Source organism: Anopheles coustani, chromosome 3 (assembly GCF_943734705.1).
Source record: "Anopheles coustani chromosome 3, idAnoCousDA_361_x.2, whole genome shotgun sequence".
NCBI lineage: Eukaryota > Metazoa > Arthropoda > Insecta > Diptera > Culicidae > Anopheles > Anopheles coustani.
Genome location: NC_071288.1, coordinates 63,091,822 through 63,118,792, shown reverse-complemented (window position 1 = coordinate 63,118,792; position 26,971 = coordinate 63,091,822). Strand labels below are relative to the sequence as shown.

Below are 26,971 nucleotides of genomic sequence, written 5' to 3'. Positions count from 1 at the left end.
GCTTACCTCCCTTAGAACCCACCTTGTGTGTCAGCATGTATGCTGTTTACTTGTCAGCATGTGTTTACTTGCCAACATTAACATATTAATGGATTCTCAGTCTGCCACAAGCCTCGGACGAGAGCAGACGTGTCTCATTTGAGAGCGTCTTTTCTAGTAGTGGACGGTCGAGGTCAAAGCTCCTTGGGACAATCTTGCACATTGATCTGTTATCTGTGGCGGTATTTTGTTATTTGACGTGGCAATTGGTGTATACTTTTTCTGTTTGCGCACCGGCCCACGGATTGCATAGCTCAAACTCAAAAATGCTCGCATTGCAACGACGAGTGGCATGAGGTTGCAGTGTGCCCGGTGTACTGCAAACATTTATACTGTGCTGGCAGAAGACCCGATGGCTCTCTTTTCGAGCAAAAATTCCTCACCCGGTTTGGACAAGGTTGGAAGCAAGCTGCTTCGTAACTTGCCAGACCCGGGGGGTGGGGGGGGGGGGGGGGGGAGGGGGGGGGAGAAGTCTGGTAAACCGGCATCAAACCACAAGTCATATAGGCCGATGGCGATGCTCTCGTGCCTTATAAAACTCACCGTCATCAACCGCTACACCTGTCGGCATGAAGCCATCCCGTAGGCGGACATAACGGCATCAATTGCCGCCTCCGGCCTCTTCAGCCCGCTTCGGAGTACCGGCATTCATCACCATGGACCAGGGACGGCAGTTCAAACTGCCTTCCAGTTCCAGGCAGTTCAAAGTGTCCTTGCTTTCTGTCATTTGATCTGTTCCATGTTTAAAACTTGCCTCTTTTCAACGGTTTTTTCGGACATGATTGAACGTGCAAGCACTGCTAGCTCGCCGTCGATGGTCTGCTACGAATCGCCGGCAGAAGGCAAGCAGTGCTTAACGTGTTTATGTTAACACATAAACGTATCAATTCTGTGTATCTCTGTAAAATCGTATCTGAAAATCAATAACGCCGAAAGATTATGATTTAACTTTTAACTTTTTTTGAAACTTTGAAATTTAGCTAACTAGGGTAACTGTACCAATAGTGGTGCACTTAGTAATGTAAATACCAATTAGGTGTTATTAATGAGTGTTAAGAACACAATATCTACTACATATTTTAGCTTTTTTTTATGTATGGAGTTCTGTGTACACTAAAAACTCGACCAATACTGAACAGTCGCTTCTGAATCTTTTCACACATTAAGTTTAAGTACTGCAGATGTTGTTGAAGGTTTGCTTGATCACTATTTTTTGATAAAATTATCTAAATTTTACAATTTAAACTCAGTTTTACTAACACTAACAAAACAAGCATGTAAACAAATGTCAAGGTGTATCTAACATAGTTACCCTAAGGTTTATACATCACGGGGAAATTCATGAGATTTCATACATTTAAATTTGCCGTTATTGTAACTAATAAATTAATTCAAACTTTCAAGTAAAGAGTAAAACCATAATTCTTTTCTCAATCCCTTCGTCACCGAGCAACGCCGGGGCGTCAAGCTAGTTCTACATATTTAAATCAATTATGATCGAAACATGACTTTTCTTCTGATAAACATCTATTTTCACCGTAAAACATACAAAATACACGAAAAAAAAGCGTATTTTTCTTCCTAGTCGGTTGTTCCTATTATGATGGTATGGTTCCTATAGTTGTGGTATTGTGTTCCTATAGTGGTGGTAGTACGAAAAACTTGAATATATTTTGACTATTACTTATTTTTGAAGCATATTTCAAACAGAACGGTAAAATACTCCTTGATCAATGCGTTGTCATTGAAAGGACTGTATTGTTTTACCGAAATATGTCCAATTTGAATTCATTAAAAAATGCTCAGAATATTACAGCTAAAACTATAGTATATGCTTTATAGCGTATCCTTCATCCGCTTTCTTTTTTCTTTCCTCTGCTTCTTCTGCTGAGCCTTCTCTCCAGTTCCTCATTGTTTATTTTGTAGAAACAGAATAAAATCACTAAATTTACCTGATTATATTGGTCAAAAACCGGAATAAAACTAAAATATACTTGTGAAAAAATCTATGGCTACTATAGGAACAACTCTGGTTTTTTTGCCTATAGTGGCACTATGGTAAAAACTATGAAAATATAATAAAATTATGCTAAAATGCACTAAGTTCGTGTAAATCAATTATATTGGAGTATGTAAGTAGCGAAATCATATAGTTTTGATGATTTTGCAGTGATTTATAGCCTTAGGGAAATCATGATATTCGTTATAGATTCTTAAGGAATGCAGCATGTTGGGAAAACCTGTTTTGAAAATATGAATTTTGGAGCTTCTATATTACGGAATGAAATGGTTCACCTTTTGAACAATCCGCAGAAGATCAAAGAACATTTCATAGAAGAACAAATAACTCCATTGTATATATATCGGCGTAGAGCTAGGATTTTATTCCACTAACACCACTATTGGTACTAGCTCCACTATGGGTGCACTTACCCTATAAAAATACACATATTAAGCAGGCGGCTTATGAAGACCTACTAGGGTAACTGTACCAATAGTGGTGCACTTAGTAATGTAAATACCAATTAGGTGTAATTTACGAGTGTTAAGAACACAATATTCTACATATTTGAATCAATTATGATCGAAACATGCCTTTTCTTCTGAAAAACATCTATTTTCACCGTAAACTATTCAAAATACACGAAAAAAAGCGTATTTTTCTTCCTAGTCGATTGCTCCTATTATGGTGGTATGGTTCCTATAGTTGTGGTATCGTGTTCCTATAGTGGTTGTAGTACGAAAAACTTGAATATATTTTGACTATTACTTATTTTTGAAGCATATTTCAAACAGAACGGTAAAATACTCCTTGACCAATGCGTTGTCATTGAAAAGACTGTATTGTTTTACCGAAATATGTCCAATTTTAATTCAAAAAAAATGCTCTGAATATTACAGCTCAAACTATAGTACATATATGCTTTATAGCGTATCCTTCGTCCGCTTTCTTTTTTCTTTCCTCTGCTTCTTCTGCTGAGCCTTCTCTCCAGTTCCGCTTTGTTTATTTTGTAGAAACAGAATAAAATCACTAAATTTACCTGATTATATTGGCCAAAACCGGAATAAAACTAAAATATACTTATACTAAAAATCTATGGCTACTATAGGAACAGCTCTGGTTTTTGTGCCTATAGTGGCACTATGGTAAAAACTATGAAAATATAATAAAATTATGCTAAAATGCACTAAGTTCGTATAAATCAATTATATTGGGGTATGTCAGTAGCGAAATCATATGGTTTTAATGATTTTACAGTGATTTATAGCCTTAAGGAAATCATGATATTCGTTATAGATTCTTAAGGAATGCAGCATGTTGGGACAACCTGTTTTGAAAATATGAATTTTGGAGCTTCTATATTACGGAATGAGATGGTTCATCTTTTAAACACTCCACAGAAGATCAAAGAACATTTCATAGAAGAACAAATAACTCCATTGTATATATATCGGCGTAGAGCTAGGATTTTATTCCACTACAACCACTATTGGTACTAGCTCCACTATGGGTGCACTTACCCTAGTTGTATTGAAACAATATAAAACTGATTGCACAATAGAGTCAGTCAAAAACAAAATAACAACTCTTCGCAAAGCATTTTCAACAGCCCATGCAAAGGTTTTGCAAAGCAAACGCAGTGGGGCAGGGAGCAGCGAGGTGCATGTACCAAAACTTTGGTACTATGACCAAATGGTTTTTCTAGGAGATAGCTGCGACGCCCCTCGTGTATCTAATATTGAAAGTGATGACGAAGTGGAGGTGAGCACAAATTTTAGTATTTATGAAATATATTGGTAATTGTTGCTTTTAGTACTATTGGTACCATTGGTACTTAGTAAGATTGCTTGAAGTTGAACGATTTTTGATAAACGAACATGTCTTTGTTTGATTTTGGCTAGCCGGTATAGAAGCAACTGAAGAAGAGTACCTCGAGGAGTATCTCGACGAGAACCTCGACGAGAACCTCGACAACAGTGTTGAATTGACCAATAACAAACCAGGACCATCGCGGAAGCGAAAGTCGGTAGAGGATGATAGATCATTGAGATGAAAAGTGTTGAAGCTAGTCGCTGACCGTCTTGAAAATCCGCCAACACAAACGCTCAGAACAGACACATCAGGTTTTATCCAAGCTTTGCATACGGAGTTAAACATGGTTCCAACTAGTGTTGGGTCGCGAGCGAAAGAGCTACCTTAATCGTTCCGCTCACCTTACTGAGCACGCTCAGTGCGCTCCTTACTTAAAATCAGGCAGCTCCGCAGCGAGCGATTCGCGCTAGCGAAACGAGCCCGCGAGCGCAAGGAGCCCGCGAGCCCGCGAGCCCAAGGAGCCCGCGAGCGTAAAGAGCGCACGAGCACATGAAGTACACGAAGCGATGGGCAAATACATTTTCATCACCGATCACCACGAATACCATTGCATTATTTTAGCATTTCCTTTTCTCGATTGTTTCGTCGTTACCGTTACACGAAAAAAACAACCAAGCGTAGATCGATACATGCGCACACGGTGGACAAAAGACTTGAGTAACTCAATACACGCATACTTCGCCAGTTTGTAAAAGTTCTTGCACATATTGCCAATGTTGGCGCCAACTTTCACTGCCAATATGCAGATTCTATGGTATCGCCACCTGTCGGAAAAATTTGGAACCAAATCTTGCTCAACCAAAAAATTTTGGTTGCAACCTCGCCAACATTTGACATTTCATGACCATCTAGTACGAAAAAGGTAAACAAACCAGTCTACCGTTCATATTCAAACCACAATTTTACGTGTGCGGATCAAAATAAACGGTGAGCGATTAGTAACAGTATAATATATTCTCAAGTTTATATTTCTGTATGTGTTGTTTGTTTTTAGTGAAAAAATGAGTACCCAACAGAATAGGAATAAAGTAAGTATTATTAATTTCGGTCTTGTACGAGGTATAAGAAAAATTCCGGTTTTTTGACTACTTATGCGTTGCATCGACATTTTTTTACAATACTACTATCTAATTTCAGCCGATTGATGATGACGAGCAAGTATTATTGTTCATAAGCCTTGTTTGTGAGAACCAATGCCTGTGGAACGAAAGGCACACCTCTTTCAAAAATACTTTGATGAAAAAGGATCGTTGGGACCAAATTGCCAGGGAATTCGATACCACTGCTGACGTAGCAATGAAAAAATGGAAATCATTGAAAACATATTACAGAAAATTACGAGACGACGTGGATAAAACAATGGTAACCGGATCAGGTAATAGTTCATTCTTCTTGGCGATTGTAAAAACATTCTACAACGTATTATATTGTATGTATTTTTGGGTATCCATTTATAGCTACTTATGATGTCCTGCAGCCAACATGGTTTGCATTCGAGGCAATGCAATTTATGAAGTCTATAAATAAACCGCGAAGGACAGTAAACACGGTGAGTATTATATTCATAAAAATTTCGCTATCTCAAATGATTGTTCATTGAGAAATCTCTTGCCAGATGTAGCCTCACATCTTGCATGTATCTTGTGGGCCTAATTCGAACGTCTTGAAGTGGAAGTATAGTAGATGAGGTATTATCTGATCGCCACGAGCCCGGTATAACATCTTCATTTGCTATGCGGTCCGTCAGGCTTGCAGGGGAGTATATGGAACGCGAAGATCGTGCCCTTAGAAAGTTGTGTAAACAAACAGCTGCCAGTACCACTTTTTCAGCCTTTTCTGGGGCTAGTTCCATCGGTTTTCTCAGCACTCTGAATCGATTGCTGAGAATTCCAAATACGTTCTCCACGGTGCGACGAGCTCTGGAATGTCTATAATTAAAAGTCCGTTCAGGAGATCCTTCTGGTGGAAATCCACCGAATGGCCGGAGACAATACTCCGTGAGAGCGAATGCCTTGTCTCCAAGAAGGAAGTATGGAACTCTCATGGAATACGGTGGTCGTAATACTTCTGCTTCCGGAACATTCAAAGAACGAGCTTCGAATTTCCTTTTGATAATGCTGTTTGCAAAAACGCCACCATCAGACACTTTTCCTTGGCAGCCAACATCAGCAAATAAAAAATTATAATTTGCATCCACTATTGCTAGCAGCACTATGCTGTATGTTCCTTTATAATTGTAGTATTCGGTGCCACTGTTTCGCGGAGCTATTATTTGTACATGTTTTCCGTCTATGGCTCCGATGGCATGTGGAAAGTTCCATATGGTTTCGAAACCTCGTGCAATTTCACGCCACTCTGTTGCAGTGTTGGGAAACTGGAAATAGTAGACATATTAGTTAAATCACTTATTAAAAACCAAAAAAATAATGTTTGTTCATTTTTTAGCTTCCAGAAAATGATCTCCACTACATGGAACCGGTGGCAGAAATAATCGAAGGTGAATCTTTTATGGCTTGTGATTCAGTCATAACTGAATCACCTAGCACACCGATTATTGAGCCAGAACCCCAAACGCAACGCCCACCAAAAAGAAGAAAAGCTTCCATTGTGTCCGAAGTAGACAATCTGCTTGTGACGTTACTAGACAAATTGGAAAAAAAATTGATGCAAGCAATAAAGAGGAGGAAAGTTCCTGCAGCAACATTGGCAGGCATATCGCAAAAGAATTGGAGCAGTTCAGCGGTCGTCACCGGACGAGGGTAATAAGAAGAATTTTTGAAGTGATCGAAGAAGAGGCCGAAGCTTGCGATCCGTGATAATATGTACATATCATTATAATCCTAATACCTATTTTTTACATTTTCTATAAGGAGGACGGGTGTCGTTTTTAAATTTTTTATAAGAAGAATTTTCGAAGTGATCGAAGAAGAAGCTGAAGCTTCTGAACCGTGATAAAATGTACATATTTATTATAATCATAATTCTAATACCTTTTTTTTACATTTTTTATAACTTCCAACTTCCATGTGATAGCATGTGATAAAACAGCAATATATATTACTTTTTGATCTCAATGTTATTTATCCAGGGGGCTAAAAAATGAACTATATGCCACCAAATAAAAGATGAATTAAATTTCCGTTCGAAACGAGTGTTGGGTTTCTTTTACTTAGTTAATGCAAACATACCTTAATATAATTTTTCAACATTTTTATTATGTTATCGCAGACTTCCGGCACAATTCCTGATATTGTCGACGGCGCCACCTGCACGTTTAAGTCCATTAATATCTTTTCTCCATATATCACTACAGTACACGCTGGCCAATTGAGTGTGAAAACGTATTGAATGTGGCTGTTCTTCTAGCGTGCTCAATAAAACGAACATTGGCCGAATGAACATCAGTATATTAAGCGATTGAAAAATATATGCATACGTGATGAAAACAAAACAAGCATTCATGTGAAAGATGCACATGTTTGTAACGAAAACTGGAATCAATTTGCGAACATGTACTGTTTGATACACGCTTAATACTGCACTCAATAATTCCTTTGATTCATTACATACCCTGAATAATGCTGCTAGGCTTGTGTAGGATTCCCCAGTGGCAAGAAATCTCATCGTTATGGCCAATCTTTCTTTGCTGGTGATCGCTTGGCGCATAAATGTATTTTGTCTTTCAATTCGCGGTTCAATTATCGAGCAAAAATATTCGAAATCAATTTCATTCATGCGCAAAAAATTGGCACGCATATCATGTTGCAGACCCTCTTGGAACATTTCCTCGAGCATACGGTTTCCAAACTCTCGGCGCTCGAGGAAATAGTTTCGTACCCACACACGTCGAGGTTTTCGTTGATTTCGTACACGACGAATTAGCGTTAGTAATACTTTCCAAGTTTTTTGCTTCCATCATACTGTACACGACGAATTAGCGTTAGTAATATCAAAACACTTTCCAAGTTTATTGCTTGTTGTAAACAATGTTGTCGTCGCCAACTTGTCGACAGCTTGCGGTGATACTTCACACATGAGCAATGCCAAGGCAAGCTATTCTGACAGAAAAACAGAGGTTGTCAAGTATTGCTTTGGTATTACCTTGGCAGGCATTGCTCAGGTGTGCAAGAGGCTCGCGGGCTCCTTACGCTCGCGCGCTCGTCGAATCGCAATTCGCTCACTATGGAGCTACCCCTCGCTCATCGCTCACCACGGTGAGCGTGAGCCTTCGCTCCGCTCACTGAAAAGCTATACTTGACCCAACACTAGTTCCAACGAACATGCTCCCGTATGCAAAGAAACTGCTAATGGACGTTCGTCGGTAAAAATGATGTCTATTAGAATTCAAGTTTTCAACCAATTTAATTCATTTTATTTATGGAGCTTATGTTGGAAGAAGAGTAACTGTAATTAGTAAACCATTTGCATAACATAAGAAAAGGTAAATATAATGTACTTAACTAACATGACTGAACTTAACATAACACTTAACTTAACACTTATAATTAACTAATCATACAAAACACTCATCCGTAGAAAACCCTTTGAACGGCTTCGTCCAGCCATTCTACTTGACCATCAGTGTTGAAATATTGTACATATTTCATGCGAACTGCCTTCGCTTCTGATAGTGAATTGGTACTATTGCTATTTTGCAATCTTCCTAAATCTGTTGCTGTTGTAGCATCAGAAGTTCCTAACTACTCGTGGCTTTCTAACCTCTACTGCCCTACTGTTGGTCCCAGCAGTACGCTATACTCGATATACGCGAATTCGCAAAACGCGATTTTTTACAACTGACAGCTGATAGCATTGCTTGAGTTCTGATTAGTCGATTTTACTTTGTTTTGGTAGAATGAAGTTTTTAATATGCACTTTCTAACAGAGATATAATGAAACAATAGGAGAAATGGAACAATTAATAGTGACTTGGATAGAAGATATGTTAAATAAGCGGTTCCCCTCAGTGTCAACTCTTCAATATGAGGTATACACGATATGGCAGAGGAAATCCGCAATATGCGAAAATTCGATATATGCCATTGCGTTCGGTCCCAAACATTCGCGTACTGCGGAGACCAACTGTACATAATAATTAGACCTACTTCTAAGAAAATTATGTAAATAACAACATGTTCTTCTTCTTCTTCTTGGCGTAACGACCTCTTGGTCATACCTGCCCGTTAAGGGCTTACGAGACTTATTTCCCTGTTGTACGTGGATAGTCAGTCCTCTCGTACAGGGGAGGGGTCCGGTCTCGGTTGGGATTCGAACCCACGCCGTCGAGATGGTGAGCCACGGCGCTCATGGGCCGATTTTCTAACCGGCGCTACCGCTCGGCTGTCGCAGACCCCCTATAACAACATGTTATAATTACTATATTGATATTTTCTACTTTTTTAATTTGAATTGGAGATTGAAATAATTGGAATCGCAAACAAAGGATTCCAAAAACATTTTCTACAACCCTACGGTCTCGAGGCAGCCGGTTGTTAAACACTTTTTTATCACTGTCTAGTTGTTTACGGTTAAATGGCTTTAAAACATTAGGTGGAATCGCATACGGATTTGTTTATTTAACCATGGTTTAATCTGCCGTCTAGCGTTCATTTTGGATGAAACGCGTTCATTTGTCATTCATTTGTGTCAAATTAAACCATGGTTTAAAACTAAACAAACGATTGTCACGCACCCTAGGGTTCTGCGGGTAAAAGTTTCGAGCAGTATAATAAACCATGGTTTCTGGCATCGCATACGCTCTGACTTCAGCGTTGACGATGGTTTATTATACGATGTGTCTAGGGTAGTTGTTCAATAAACAAATCTTCCGCGCAAGATATTTTATTGCAAAATATCAATAAGGAAGTCGATATTTTTGTGAAACTAGGCACAATAATATACATTCTTAACATTGGAATGGATGAAAAAGGTTTAATAAAAAAGTAAAAATACAAATAAATACCGGTTACAAACGAGTGTTTAAAGAACATTCGGCAATTTAACACCTAAGTTACTATGGTTAGGACTAGTCAACGTGCATCTTTTACATATTTATTAGCTAATCGAAAGCACGTGAGTTTTTTTTTTAAACAGTTGGATGGATTATGGGGCTAAACCAAATTGGGTATTCCCAGTCTTCAGCGAACCGGACCATATCCGGTTGTATGAACGAAGGCAAAAAATGGCGTATTCCATCTAATTTTTCTGAAAAAAAGAGGAAACGGAAATTTGAGAGATATGTACGTAATATATTTTAGCATTTTCTTATAATTTGAATGCAGTTTTCAGTTGAGCCAAATGCCTTGCTTCGATACGAATCAGTCGATATAATTTTCTACGATATGGAAATCCACTAGAATAGTTTCTGTGGCATGAATTAGTGGCAGATGATTTATTTTGCATTAATTCCCGTTGTAAAATTTCCCACCACTTGTACACAAACCGAAGCAAATGGCAGAATGGCCAATGTTTATTCGAATTACACAAGGTAAAAGATTTCACAGGTATTCCATATCGTGTTGTTATTTTTTCATTTGTAGTTAATTAAAATGTACCAATGCCAAGAAAACAACTAGAGAAAATTTTAAACAATAAAGAAAAACAAAGAAGTTGTTTTTTTATTAAAAATTGATTTGAAAACGTTCAGAATAACATTTTAAACCATTGGATGCAATTTTGATACAAAGCCTACTTTGCGCTTTGATTACAAACAATTTAACATTTAACCATGGTCAATTGAAACAGTACGCGATACCAAATTCGAGCGGCTAAAATAGACCATCGCTTGATTTAAGCCATGGTTAAAAATTAAACAAATTCGTATGCGATTCCACCTATTATTTCTTAAACTGAATGCTTCATCGCCAATAAAAACAAAAGGAAGTGATGTTGCACTATTGGGAGGGTTTTCGTCATCAGGCAAATTTAACTTATGCGACAGCAACAGTTGATAAAATTTTGTCTGTTGCATGCAACCGGCGTCCGGATTGCTTCCTGGGACTCCTACGTCACACATAGCAATATTGTATTCGGCATCTGCCACAGCCTTCAACACAACACTATGGTATTTCTTATAGTTAAAATAATTCGACCCACTTCCTGCTGGAGGAATTATTCTTACATGTTTACCATCTACAGCCCCAAGACAATTTGGAAACTGCCACTTATCGTTGAACGCCTGCCCAATACGTTTCCATTCAGTTTGGTTCGACGGAAGCTGAAAAATTATATTGTTTGAGCTTTGAAATGCAATAAAAAACCGCAAACCATTACAAATTACCTTCATATAACCTTTCAAAACCTTGGCTCACGGCTATCATCGTGTATGTTTCCGGAATAATTGATAATAATAGTGGTTGCGAAATCGCCGTTTGAAATCTTAAACATTGATACGAACTACCGCTTATTAAGTATCGCAATGTTGCACTGAGCCGCTCGTGAGGTGTTACCGCTGACCTCATTACCGTATCTAGTTTAACAATATACGGTGTAACCTCCTGCTGCAGCCAAAGGTATGAATCTTGGTCCATACGGGCAAAATTCAACCAATCATTTGGTTCCAATCTAAGCTCCTCCATCATATTTGTATGCGAAAGCACACTGTGCTTTATAAACATACTTTTCGACCACATCGATCGTCTTTTTCTTTGCGGCTCAGTTGCAAACAAAGCCGCCACTGTCATTAGCAACAAATCATCTTCTAATTCCATATTTTAAAAATATTTTATACTAGCTGATCAAAAACAAACAAAAATTCAAATCCTCACTTTAAAAATACTAGTCGAAAGAAAATCGGAACCGGTCGTGCCCGGATCAATTATTACAATGATTTCAAATAAAATTGCGGCCTAACATATTTTTTAGTGTTTAGGTCAATTTATTCTTGTTAAATTTGAGGGTCAATATTTTTCGAGAAAATCGCTTAATACTACGAAGCTATCGCTTCAATGCTTTGAGTGTTTTTAGGAATTATCAAATCGTTACTTGAACTTTTTGAGCACGAGAAATAATTTTAATTTCGATACAAAAGTGGGCCAAAATAGATGCAAGGAAATCTGGTTTCAAACTGACAGGAAATTGCTGTGACTTATTATTTTGACAGATGATTGTCAGACACCATGTAGACCAAGAACAGTGTCCCGTGACGAATATCTCACTTTAAAAAACTATACAAGCAGGTGATTTATACTTGTAGGACATTTTTTTCACGCACAAAATTAAGGATATTTTATCTTTTAACGCCTGTCTATAGGAAAAGTTATAAAACAAGTTTCTATGCTTTTATTTTTTGTCTTACACGCTTTCCAGACTGCACCGTCGCGTCGCCTGACAGGCGCTGAACTCCATGCAAAAAAAATCTAGCGCGATTCGCGCGACATAGCGCAAGGTTTTTTTTATATGGAGTTCAGCTCCTGTCAGGCGACGTCGCGCAGTAGTGTGGACCACGTGTTACACGCTTTCCAGACTGCACCGTCGCGTAAGGCGACGTCGCCTGACAGGCGCTGAACTCCGTGCAAAAAGAATCTAGCGCGATTCGCGCGACATCGCGTAAGGTTTTTTTTTATATGGAGTTCAGCTCCTGTCAGGCGACGTCGCGCTGTAGTGTGGACCCCGAGTTAAGCAAGCCGTAGACGTTGCGAACTTGTACGCGCGAACAATTTGGCAAGCAGGCATTGCCTATGTTAAAGCAAGCCGTAGACGTTGCGAACTTGTACGCGCGAACAATTTGACAACCAGGCATTGCCTATGATAAGGAAAGGAAAGGAAGATATCCTCTTACATCTTCCTTTCCTTTCCTTATCATAGGCAATGCCTGGTTGTCAAATTGTTCGCGCGTACAAGTTCGCAACGTCTACGGCTTGCTTTATAGTTAAAGGGGTAGGTGAACAAAATGGCGGACAGAAAGTGTCATTGTAACAAACAAGGTTACTAAACACTAGATAGGTTCCGACAGAGCAGTTTTGCTCGGACCCATTTTGAATATCTTGTTTACAATTTGTCTGTCAAAATAACGGTGGTGTTGTTGTGGTTTGCACGAACGATGGAGATTATTTAGTGGCTCGCATAAAAATGCTTGTCTTTTAATATTCTTTTGGTTTGCTCGGATCACTTTTTTTTTTTTTATAAAATGGTATTTATTTACGCTAGTACAACAGTTTTTCCTTACGTACTGTTTAACAATTTTACTTGTTGGACAAGCAGCATGATGAGAAACAAAAGCATGATTTTACATACAGAAAGCTTTTACAGGGAACATGTAAGGACATCTACATCAATCGCAGCATCATTGTTTCCAGTGATGTGGATGATGTAGTTTGCAAAGACAGAGAGTATTGCACTACGTGTACCCGCTCTTATTCTGTTTAGAGCGGGCCAGTGCAAATCAACGAAACTAAACTGGTACCCTGGAGCAACTTGTTGCAGTCGCGTCTGCAGGATGTCCCACGCAAAAGCAACGCGAGGCCATGCTGCAAACTTGTGTTCCAGGGTCTCAACAGCAGGACAAAACGGGCATGATGGTGTGTCGGCTCTGCCGGTACGGAATAGATGCTCCCGGTGTCGCAACTTCCCGTTTGACAGCAGATATAGGGCGGAGCGTTGTGCTGACGTCAGCCTCATCGAGCTTATGTTTCCCCACACTCTTCTCCACAGCGTATGTGGGGAAGCTCCAGCCACCCTTGGGTCCGGAAGGGCGTTTGTTGCTGCGCGTCGCAGACCACGTGTTGTTGGCGCTCGTCGCAGAGTTTCTGGTACGTACGCCAGATGCTGGATAACCTTGCGGAGGCAAGGGTAGGACGACGGGACGGAGTTGGTGTCGGGTGGGTTCCCAGCATTGGCGATGTGCTCGGACCCGATCACCAAGCAACCCTGCTCCGCAAGGTACCGGTTTGTAAGTAGTGCTTGTGTAGTGATTGAGGGGATGTGGAGGTTTAGACCACCGCGGTCTCGTGGTAATGCCAGCTGGTGAAGAGGTACGCGGATGCCTCCAGAGCCGTTCCACAGCAGTGATCCAATCATGTGAGAGACCTTTGCCACGTCTTGCTGCCGAGCGCCACATACCGACGCGACAAACCACAGCCTGGGGAGCAGAAAGGTGTTGAGCAGTAGCACCTTTTGGGCCAGGTTCAGGTCTCTCACACGATGAAGCCAGACCAACTGCCGGAACTTTTGGATCACCACGTCCCAGTTGTGCGCCATGGCCTCGCGGATGTTGTTCGAGAACAGGATCCCTAGGAGTCGGAGACGCTCCACGGTGTGTAACCATGGGACGTGGATCCTGGTTGCTGGCGTCACGTGTCCGATGTCGATCGCGATGGTCTTCCCCACGTTCAGTCTGGCCCCTGAGCATAGTCCGAACCCCTCGAACGCGTCTCTGACCCGCTCGATGTTGGATGAGGAAGAAGTGATCACTGAGACATCGTCAGCATATGCATTGATCAGGTCATCCTGATCGCAGCAAATGCTTTCGAGCTCAGTGATAAGGGGATGAAGGTAGAGGACAAACAGATGCATGGAAAGAGGGTCGACCGGTCTGACGGAACGTTGGATGGGGAAGGAAGAGGACAGCTGGCCATTTACCAGCAGACGGGAAAAAGACCGCTCTCCAATAGACCTGAGAAGTCCAACCAGCCGGGGATTGAATCCCAGGGAGGTCATGGTCGTCCACAGGAAGCCTCGGTCGACGCGATCAAACGCCTGCGAGAGGTCAAAGGAAACGAGCTTGCCACTTTTCTTCCTCCTCTTCAGATCCATAATTCTCTCCTTAACCGAGAGAACAGCTTGAAATATGTTTTGCGGCTTGTTGCTGCATTTTTGAGCTGGGGAAATTATCTGCCACTTGTCGATGATTCCACCGACCCGTAACTTCAAAATTCTCGCCAGCAGCTTGTAATCTGTGTTAAAGAGAGAAAGCGGACGAAAAGAGGGCATTGCTCTCCCAGTTTCCTTCTTTCTCCCAAGCACTATGACGCCGTCGACGAAGCTTCGAGGAAATTCCCCGTGAAGGGCCTCGTTGAGGACGTACCCTAGCTCCCATCCCACTATGTGAAACGCGCGGAGATAGAACTCCCTGGGAATTCCGTCCGGGCCTGGCGACTTCCGAGGTGCCGATTTTTTGACTGCATCGAAGATTTCACTGAGCGTGCAGCCATGCAGTCATTGTTGGCGTCACAGTCTTCCGGGATCGTCCGTTGTGGAGAAAAGGAGGGATTTAAGTCGTCCATTTGTCTGTTACTTGTACTGTCGGCCGAGTATAAGTCTTTGTACTGTGTGTACAAATACTCGGCGATCTCTTCCTTCACGGTGAGTGTGGTTCCGTTGTCAGTCTGTAATTTGTCAATGACGGTTTGTTTCTTCTTCCGTTCTCCCAATTGGAAGGTGGAAACTCGTTCACCATCGACGAGGGTCTCATTTATTTTGGTGAAGTGTTGGGAAAAACGCCTCTGCAAGGAGAGCATTCTTCCCTTCACCAGCTTAATGGTTGCCAGCTCGTCAGGGCGCTTAGGTATCGATCATATGAGGTTTTAAGCTGAGCATATAGAATGGAGTGGTGCAGACGGAAGTCCTTGTACTTCTCGTTGGTCTTCCAACGAAAAAACGAAACGATCCTGGGTTTGACCCACTCCATCCACCAGGTCATCCAGGAGTCGTAGCCCCTGCGCTGAGGAACCCACGAGTCCATCTACATTCAAACTCGGCCATAACCTCATCAGATAAAATGTGTGGCCGTATTTGACAGTATCCATTTCCTCGCGGCACCGGGAGAGACGGAAGAATAATCCTCACCGTCAATGCCTTGTGGTCTGAGAAGGAGAGTACGTGCATCGCTGTTGTCTTGAGTTGTGTCTGTACAGACGCAGACACGTAGCAGCGATCGATGCGCGAGCCCGAACCACATGTGATGTATGAAAACTCAACATTGTTGCCTTTGAGAGCTTCCCAACTATCACACAAACCTATGGTATCTACGGCATTTTGAAGCGCGGGGCTGAAGTTTCCAACGCCCGTCGCATCTTTCGATTTCAGCACACAGTTGAAATCTCCTGCTAGAATGACGGGTTCCCGTGCATTCCGCAGATAGAAAGGCAATGTTCGAGTGAAAAAATCCTCCCGCTCTGCCCTGCGCTGGCTTCCGGATGGAGCGTAAACATTGCATAGGGTGGCGGTATTCTCAAGCCGAACGCAGATCAAACGTGAGTCTAAACTGCGTTCGACGTGAGAAAATTTTAGGCGCTCGCGCAAAGCGATCGCTGTCCCCCTCCTGGCTTCATCAACGTTTGTCAGTACGTTGAAACCAGGGATTGTCATGTCAGGATTATATACTTCTTGTAGAAATATAATATCCACGTCGGCTGTCCGAGTAAAGTTGGTCAGTGCGTCAAGTTTGGTTTGATTTGATATTGCATTCAGGTTAACTGAAACAATATTAAAGATAATATCACTTAAGCCATCCATCATGAGGCAGTTTCAGACCGAAATATAGGTTGTGATAAGCGTAAGATGTGAGAAACAACATTGCTCTAAATCGTAGAATCGGAGGAAGGACCCAATATGTACAATGAGTTGATCTTGAAGAATGATATGAACTTCATCCATTTCTACGTCCCCATTAAAAATCGTTTACGAAGTTTATCGAGGATTTAGCCCGGCTACAGGCACACCGGTACTCAAAGATAGTGTTCAATAGATTTCGAGTTCTGCTAACTTTAATAACCTGGTTAAAGCCTTCTTTCATTGAAAATAGCAGCGCAACAAACCATTCCAACTTGTTTGTCAAATTTTTCTTTCATTTTTTTATCGTCAACCGGTAAAAATGTTCTACTTGTCGCAACCTGTCTAGTGTTAAGTAATCCTGGTAACAAACCACAATATATAAACTGACTATGGTCAAATTGCCAAATGCAGGCAGTAGCAAATCGAGAAGCGAAAGAGAACGTTATTGAAACACCTGATCGTTATTTTGAAAACAATTGCAATGAACTATTCCAAAAGAAAACGCTACGACGAGAAAGCCTTAATGGCCTGTATTAAGGTCGTAGAAAGTAAAGAAATTAGTTTGCGCGACGCCTGCCAGCGTTTCAAAATACCGCGGTCGACTTGTCGGTATCGTTTGAGTTCTCAGTGGCAGTTAGGAAGAATTCAGGGACCGAAATCTATACTGACCCAAGAAGAAGAGAACAACATAGCAAACTGGATAGTCCAGATGCAGCAGTGACGGTTTCCGGCCATACGGAGCCTTCTTTTAAATAAGGTTGCCGAATATTAAGGCGCAAATACGAGGGCGACTCCATTTTAAAATGATCGTCCAGGTGGGTACATGGATATTTTGTATACAATGTTCATATTGCAACAGCAACTATTATTTAGTTTTTAGGATGAGCATGGCTGCCAGCGTTTTTGAGAAGTAACCCCAAGATTTCATTTCGAAAACCAGAAGCGGTTTCATCTACAAGTGCCCGTGTGAGAGAAGCAGAGGATGGTTTATATAATTGAAGAAATGGTTGACCGATAGTAATTTAGTATATATTTTGAATGATCCAACAAGAGTTTTCAATGGTGACGAAACTTCCTTTTTCATACATCCGAAAACGAAAGAAGTGCTTGCTATGAAAGGATCACGCAGTGTTTCGTTTGTTTTCCTTTGCTGCTGGTGGATTTGTTGTAGATCCCCGTGTAATTCTGCCATCCGGAAACACGGAAAGACGTAATTCAAGGATTTCCGTCCTCATGGTGTATTGGCCAAAGTGAACGTGGCTGGATGGACTCGCCTAATTTTCGAGAATACATTAAAAAAGTGTTCTACCCTTCTATAGTTAAGCGAAGTGTGAAATTTCCGATAATTTTGTTTGTTGATGGTCACGTCTCCCACAAGTCTGTAGAAGTTGCTGTTCTTTGCTAATCGTTGGGCATAATATTAATATCCTTGTATCCAAATACTACCCACATTACACAACCTGCTGACGCAGCCGTTTTCAAACCTTTGAAAGATGCTTGGCGAACTGCTTTAGAAAACTGGCATTACTACCACCCTAGTGTAAATTTTACCCTCAAATATTTTGTTGCAAGTTTAAAGGAAGCTATTAAAAACGGCATACGATCAAGCCAGCCTCCGTTGTAACACTTGTGTGACCCACTCACTGGAAGGTCCCAACATTCACTTTCTCATAATTTGATGTCGGATTCTTAAAATAACATACCTGTTGATACCATTTCCATCCCATTTTCAAAACTGGTACACACGTTGGACATAATTGGAGAAGAAACTCTGCGGAAAATCAAAGGAGATGTTACCACGTTATCGCTTAATGAAAGGTGCATCAAGTTTTTCTACAAGGAATTGATTGAACCATATGTAAATGCTTCAATTAACTATGCCAGGAATACAACCAGGTTTATTGAAAAATCGAGGAATCCTGGGACAGAAGATCCAGAAGAGGACTTTTATGTAATTGGTCGAATCAAAGAGGTGATTCAGCAATGCAGTGACCAGCCCCAGCTTACGAAGAGCTTGGGAAGAGGATCAGCTACGGGTTGAACGGATCGGCGAGGATTTTTTAACGGAGCAAAACAAGGAAAATATTTCTCTGAAAGATGTTATATTGCCTCCCGCACCTAGCAGAAGCAATAAGCATATACATTTTAAAATGCGGAATTTCCCAGTATTGTCGGCTGGCTAAAGGCTGGAAACGCCAAAAAGCAAAAGTACTCAGGGAAGCGAAAAAACTTGCAAAAAGAGAAGAAAAGATGCAAGCAAAAACAAATAAGTTAAAAACAAACCAAATTAAACATTCTAGTGAAATTTCAACGAAATACAATTTAATTTAATTATAGTAAACTACAACAACATTTTTTATTTGGGTAATGGGCAACGGTAACATTTAAAGGGCTCAAAAATATGTATGGATAGAAAGGAAAGAAAGGATGGAGCGTATTGTATTTACTAACTTAATGTATTTACTTCGAAAAGCTTATTCTAATTTTCGTCAATCAAAAATTATTTGCCATGATACAGTGGCCAAAACCCGAGCAAATCCATAAACAATTTACAGGGTCTGCAGCCATACAATGGCAGGACCCAATCGGTACAGGGATTCATGAACGTGCTAGGGGGATTGCCTGAACCGGTAGAGGGATATCCGCGGGCATATAATTGCAAACCGCGGTAGCTGAGGGGAATCGCGCGAGCACTTTGTATCAACCGTCAATGGCACGCAAATTTATTGACGTCTGGCAACCTTGCCAAAACTATGATGTCAAATGACAATCTATTTTGTTTACTCGAACATTCTGGAGCGACGGTTAGAATATTACATGTTTAAAACATTTGGAGTCAGCAACATCAGTTTACCAGAAGTCAACAAATTGCATTTTTAAATAATTTATAGTCAGCAGTACCAGTGGACCAGAAGCCAGCAACAGCGGTGGATCAGAGGATTATTTTCGAAGTGTAAGAAACTTTCACAAATACCTTCAAAACAACAACAGCATGCGGGTGTCTCTTTGCAACTTTAGTTATTGCTAAATCTTTCACTATTACTTTCAGCATTCTAGGAACAAATAACATAAAATAAACATGCTCGGACGGAGAGTAATTTCTTTGGAGGAAAAAAAAACATCTAGTTAAACTTTACAACGAGCAATACAGAGTCACCGAGATAGGCAATATCATGTCTCTGAATGCACAAACCGTTAGTAGAATTGTGCACCAGTACCTTAAACAAGGTGAGGTAATAGACAACATAGCAAAACGAGGAGGGGACCACCCAAAGAAACTGAATGCAGAGCAGCACGACGAAATGTTCCTACAAATATCGAAGGAAGAAAAGATTTTACACATAGGTTTTGCGAATGGCAAGAGGAACTGAACGAATCCAACTTCATGTTCCTAGATGAAGTTGGGTTTAACGTTTCCATGCGTGCCAAACGGGGACGTGCCGTAGTCGGAAAACCGGCTACTCATGTAATTGCTGGATTAAGAACGCGAAACATATCCGCATGTTGTGGGTAGACAAGGAATGGCATCGTTGCATTTGGAGCTACTGATGGTGCATTCAATGAATCAATCTTCTTAGAATTTCTAGAAAGGCTAGAAGCAGGATTTCCATTGAATGACATCACGCAACCTTTGATCATAATGGACAATGTTGCATTCCATAAAACTGAGACAGTGAAAAATTTCGCAAGGGATAATAACATTCAGGCAGAATATTGTTGATTTTTGGAACATTTTCGTCCGTTTTTGAAGTTGGGGGGCGCCCAGAACGAGGTTGGCCTCAGTTCCACTTGGCCATCTCACAAAATCGCCGAAAAAATTAAAACCGTTACATTGAAAAAAATCTCAAAGACTAGCGGATGCACTCACAGAAATGCTACTGCTTACCCTTTTTAACAAGGTTCAGGATTGGCGACACTGATTGCGTCGGAACTTCCGACTCCGACTTAGCTGCCTCGGATGTAGATTCCCCGGTCACTTTGTCGGCTTCCTGAGATGCTGCTTTCCTTACATTTTACAGTTGAGTGTCTCCATCGAACTGAAGATAACAATGTTCTGGAATCACTAAAAGAAATTACAGATCCGCAGAAACTAAAACAAATACCACGATTAGCTTTGCTTTCGCGTGTGTTCAACTCACTTCTTGTTGTGATACTGATCCGGCTTCTCGAACTTGTCATTTGCTCACTGCCTTTCTTTCCACGCACGGTTCCACTAATACAGACAAATTTTTGAATCGCTGTATCCAGACACGGGAAGTTACGTTTATACCCCCCGGGTTGGATCGAACAGAACGTTGATTTATGCAGATGAGCGAGACAGACGATGACAAGCTACATACTGAAAAGAGATGGCATACTCGACATCTTGTGTGCAAAGACCGAAGTATGGGCCAAGAGGGATCGGGGGTGGGAAAACTTATATGGTAACGGCTAAATTGACTAGTGGGTGGTAGGAAACTCTTGACAAGCACTAATGTCAAATCGACTGTTGACATCGGCATGTTTTTGTTTATTCGTGTTTAGGTGATTAACAGATTGTGTCGATTATTATTAAAAGTAAGTTTCACCTATGAAATATGAAAATAAAATACTAACATTTTACTTTACAATGTGTTCAGATGGAAAACAACCGAATGCTTACTCCGCGGAAGAAGGAGCCAACCCTGAGCGTGAGTATCATATTTACAAACCCAACTGTTGTGGAACAAATGGGATGTGGGATCCGCCGTTGGTTGATTTGACCACGCAAAGATTGGTCAACCCAGAAACTTCCGCCAAACTTAAACTTGGTGCTGCGTCTTCAGATTAACTCGGATCGGACAGGCTTTTTCCTGGATATCCAAGATTAGTTCTTTTTTTATCGCTGAAGGCGCTTCCCCAGGAAACGAAGGTGCTCGGCGTTGCACGGGTCGGACAAGTTTTTTTTTTATAAAACCAGAGAAAGAACAAGTGTGGACCTTCGCTCAACTCGAAGGTGTTGTTCGGCTAGTTGTAGTTTGCAGTTTAGCTGGATAATTGTACTCGATACAACTTGCTGGTCGTTTGTGGTATCATTGAAACTTTTTCTAAATTATGTTTCTTTTTAGAATGTTTTCTCCGAAGAAGGGACGCTTAATCTTATTGAGCAGATCCATAGGCGTCCTGTACTATGGAGTAAACAGGACGAAAACTATAAAAATAGTACAAAACAGGACCATGCTTGGCGCTCGATTGGCGAGGATATGGGACTAGATGTTTCCATGCTTAAAACCAAATAGAAACATCTACGTGCCCAATATCGCAATAACAGAAAGAAGGTTATTGAATCTCGCCAAACTGGAGCAGGTAGGAAAACGATTGTGATATAATACATTCTTAAAATGTTAGTATTACTTTGCTTACGTTTATTTGAATTTGTATGTGTTGCGTCCTGCAACAGTTTTCGGTTCGATTCCTACTTTCTTTCTCTCACACGTTTTTTAAACACTTATTCTCTACTCTAATTTATTTTATTTCAAGCGAAAATGAGTGGTGACAATGAATGTTAAAAAATTTACATGTGTTTGCTTCTGTTCTGAACCGAAAAAGAGTCCCGTTTTCCCGAGCTGGAGTCCCTTTTATCTTCTTTTCAGCCGCGTGCGTCAGCTGGTCGTCTCTTTCTTGGATCGACCCTACGGTCCTTGACCAGCTAGCGAACGCGGCTTATCACCACTACTACTACCCAACCGGTAAACTTTTAACTGCCCGATCGGACCGTTGTTTTCAAAACATTATGTTTAGCCGCAAGCCAAATATATAAGCCATCTTGGTTTGCATTTGATGCAATGAGTTTTGTGGCAGAGTCAATAGATGCTGGAGAAACGATCGATTCGGTAAGCTGATTTGTTTTATTTTTCTCGTGGTGTTGTTGTGTGATATGCTGAGAGTTTCTATGGAATGATGTTCCTGCAAGTGACCGGATCGTTGGTTGGTGGGACGGTCGTTGTGTTGCTATGAATTCTTCTGTAGCGTAAAACAATAAGAAAACACTTGTTTCTAGTTTGATTCTCGGCAGACGACTGAACATTTTTCGTTCATCTTGACCTTTAGGCAACAGTAAAGGTTTCTTTGTTACAATGGTGAAAGAATGTGCGTCAAGGTGTGTTGTGCATAGATTTTTTATTATTTCTTATTATTATGTTGAAATTAACAAAATTGACAAAAAAGAATTCACAATGGATTACTTACAAAAAATTCGCTTAAATAATTTAGCATCTGCATCAACTCAGCTGATGGTCTGATTGGTACGCGTTGCAAATTTACAAAAGTTGTGTGATTTGCGTTAACTTGGTCGCCGTTTTCTTCGGTATGATCTGGTACCCGGTGTGGGTTTCTTTTTCGCAGAAAGTTGTGAAGGTGCACTGTCGCCATAACAATTTTTCTGGCCACGTCTGGCTCTAGGTAAAAAGGTGTATGGAGTACTCTGAAGCGGTTACTTAAAATTCCGAAAGCAACTTCAGAAGTCATTCGTGCTCGTGACAGTCAGTAATTAAATACAGTTTCCGGAGATCCTGCAGAATGACTACCTCCATATGGTCGTATGCAATATTTAGTGAACGCAAACGCCTTGTCTCCCAACAACATGTACGGCACATTGATTGAGTCTTGCTCGCGTAAAGGCGTTGGTTCTGGAATGTTTAATTCGTTCCTTTCGAATTTTTGAGGAATTTTACTGTTCCGAAAAATTCCTGAGTTCCCTCCTTTGCCTCCAATATCAACGTATAAAAAGTTATAGTCTGCATCTACAATACCGAGCAGAACAATACTAAAAAAAAATTTATAATTGTAATAAACGCTACTGGATTTTTTCGGTTTTTTAATTCTGACATGCTTTCCATCGATAGCACCAATAGCATGGGGAAATTGCCACTTTTCGTCAAATCGATCCGATACTTGTTTCTATCTATTTTGGGTATCCGGTAACAGAAAAGGAAAAAATAATTTTTATTAATAACTGCAGCTATGGTGTACTACAAACTATTTTAAACATAAATAAAAAATCCATATTAAAATACTATTATGCTTATCATTCTAAATCAAGTTTATTTTATAATGTTACATGTCATTCTCTTTTGTAGATGAGACCAAGCCAGGGCCGGAAGCAATCTTTAATACCACGGCGGTCACCAATCCACCAGAGTGCTTCCCGAGCCGAGCGACGATTACCGGTTCCAGGCTCATCGGTTGAGCAACATTCTCCGACTCTAGCTGCATCAGGCATCACATCCCCGGTCGCAGGCCCATCGAGGGCACGGCAATCCCCAGCCCTAGCCACATCGGGCGATCGACGATCAGGTGCACGGCAATCTCCATCACTAGCCGCATCGGGCGAACGACGATCCCCAGCCCTACCTGCATCGGCCGAGCAATCTCCTGTCCCAGGCTCATCGGGCTTGCTACGGCGAGGAAATTGTAATTGCCAGCAGTCAAGGCAAACTCGGCAAACTCGGTTGGAAAACCGGATAATGAATGTGCTCGACACAATGGAGAATGTGTGCCTTAAAATCGAGCAGTGCCTTCCAATTTCTGGGTTTTTAGAATCGCTGGCATACCGCTTGCAAAAATAGAAGCCGGAGCAACTGTTACAAATCCAAAATGTAATAGAAACGGTTGTTGACAGCTTCGAAGATGCTGAGGAATTGGAAGAGTCGCAATAATTCAGTCCCACTATTTTTTTATGTTGGCTAGAACAGCCTTTCACTAATCTTGGGTGGAAGGTCAGCACCGACAACAACATGAAATTCGCGCTAGGGTGCAGGCAGCCAACCGGTCATATTACAGTCTGAGAAATCTGTTCCACTTACGATACCTGTCAAGACAGTCAAAGCTGGGACTATACCGAACATACATAGTACCAGTGCTCACATACGCATCCGAGACATGGACTCTGTCCAAATCTGACGAAACCCTCTTAGCCGTGTTCGAGAGGAAGATGCTCAGGAGGATTTTTGGCTCCGTATGTGAGGAGGGACAATGGAGGAGCCGTTATAACGACGAGCTCTACGAGCTGTACGGTGACCTCACTGTCGTACAGCGAATTAGACTCGCCAGGCTCCGGTGGGCTGGTCATGTCATGCGAATGGCACCGGACGACCCAGCCCGTAAAGTCCTTTTAGGCTGTCCACAAGGACAGAGGAGGCGTGGTAGGCCTAAATTGAGGTGGAAGGATGGCGTAGACGAAGCCGCCAATAAAGCCGGGATACGGTAATACTGCAATAGGTTTGTAGGGCTTAGAATTAAAACAGTTTGTGATAGTAAAGTAGCCATGCACTGTGATAGCAACCAAACCACATTGAAACCAAAAGATCAAGCACTTGTATAGTAGTGTAATACTGCAATAGGTTTGTAGGGCTTAACAGTTTGTGATAATACAGTAACCTTGTACTGTTACTAACAAAAAGTATACAATCCAGTTGGTTGTGACATGGATACAATTCAAAGAGTTGTAATTTGATAATCCAAAAATACTTTGAAGGCTTTGAAAACAACCTGGCCGATAAAACTCTAATAAAAAATATTTACATCAATTTATAATTGTATGTAATGCAATATATTGTGCATGAAGTGTTTGTGTAATCAATTATTTTCTATTAAATAGACAAATAAACGAATAAGCTTAAAAATAGTTTGAATATTTACTTACTTTTACGTATTCTGCTAAAGTATCTTTTTTAACTATGTGCGGCGTTAGAATTTTGAGAAGTAGTTCAAATTCTTCCACCGTCATGCGCAAAAATTTCGTTATTGTTTCGTCTGCAGCCTCTTCTGCAATGTCCGCCAACAACCGGTTACCATCCTCAGCCCTTTTGTACAGCATTGGCCGTACCCAAAACTGTCGCGAATTTCGGGTCAAGCAGTGCAGTTGCAGCAAAGCTATTCTTGCTCGGCACAAGAGCTGTAGTTCCATTTATAGTCAGTTAAGAAAAAAATATTTATTATCCACTGCAAATATGTGTGTCACATATGTCTTATTGATTATGATTTATAATAAGGTCTAACCTCCTTGTTTTACCAATATACACTGGAGGAAACAAGAATAGCACCACCCTATTTTTTGCCAATATTTTTTATATTTCCATAAAATTGGAGCTTTTTCGAGTTCGATACGTTATTACAATCAGTTTCACAACTTTCCAGTGGATTACGGTCGCATGAATGTGGGCTAATAACGTTAAAACCGAATAATTCATGAAAACGGGGAGGAAATAAAAATAGCACCATTTTGGTTTTCTGTTCAGCAATTGAAAATATTCTAACAGAACCTCAATTAAAATATAGTTTAATGATTTTATTAGTAATTTAAAGAGTATATGTATCTAATCCCTTCAATACGCGGTGATTTAGAGGTACAAAACACATTTTTTTAGAGAGTTCTGCTCATGGCGCTCCCAGCATGCACGAATACGAATTAGCACATAATTGTTGCTTCATTGTTTGACATTTGAAGTCAACCACGATGACCATGAATAGGCCAAAGGTTTTTTATGAGATTAGGATACAGAGAGCCTGCTGTCCACCTTGATAGCTCCATTCTTATGTCAGCAATCCAACCTGTAGTCAACACCAACTCATGTAATCCGGTATATTTTTATTGGTAAACGAAGTCTAAGCTCATCCAAGATTAATTTTGTTCAATTAATCTTGTTTCTAGTACATCAAACTTCATTCTCAGTCAGATGCATGGCAAGGTAAGCTTTCGCTGCAGTGAGAGAGCTCCCCATATCGATGGTTTAACACCACTAACGTTGCGGCTCATTTTAACACCAGGTTCTTGTTGAAAATCTAGCTGAAAGTATTGCCAAACATGTAGAAAACAAAGAATGAACTTTATTTCGCCTGAAAAAAACTTTTTTTTATGCTTCGCAACAATAAATATAATTAACAGCAAATTTCAACCGTTTCAATGCATTACGCTCTGTCATGTTGAGCTAGCGGAATCTTTGTGGCTACTTGTAGTTTTCCCCGCTCAACGTAATTCGCTCTAAATGTCTTATTGGCATCTTAAGTTGAATTCTGCATGATTTAGAATCATTATTCGTAGCTGGTTTCCTCCTTATTTATAAATTATTCGCATTTCCTTCTCCGTAACTTGGGTTTAATTCTCGCGTTGGTCCTTGTGGCCGTCGTTACCGGAATGTTACAACAACCCTACTGCTATTATGTGTAATCTGAAGGTTTTTAGACCGATTTTCAGGGAACAGCCCTCTGCTACCATGATCAGTTTTGATGTTTAGCTCGGTTTTAACGAAGCGATGCTGTTCCTGACCCATGTCTCATAAATGGCTTGGAAAATCAAATAACACACGACTAATAATATTTAATTTCTATAGTTTGGGTTCCATACTAACTACTAATATCTTAAAAAACCCATTTAAAATTAATAGTTTTTAAATATCTTCAATTGCTGAACAGAAAACCAAAGTGGTGCTATTTTTATTTCCTCCCCGTTTTGATGAATTATTCGGTTTTAACGTTATTAGCCCACATTAAAGCCACCGTAATCCACTGGAAAGTTGTGAAACTGATTGTAATAACGTGCCAAACTCG

At 40.7% G+C, this 26,971-nt stretch overlaps 2 pseudogenes; both read left to right on the top strand.

Annotated features, from left to right (window-relative positions):
* Positions 1-3,547: 3,547 nt before the first annotated feature.
* Positions 3,548-4,241, top strand: LOC131264917 (uncharacterized; annotated as a pseudogene).
* A 963-nt stretch (positions 4,242-5,204) lies between these two features.
* The window catches only part of LOC131264906 (uncharacterized), a 46,554-nt pseudogene continuing 24,787 nt past the window's right edge, over positions 5,205-26,971 (top strand).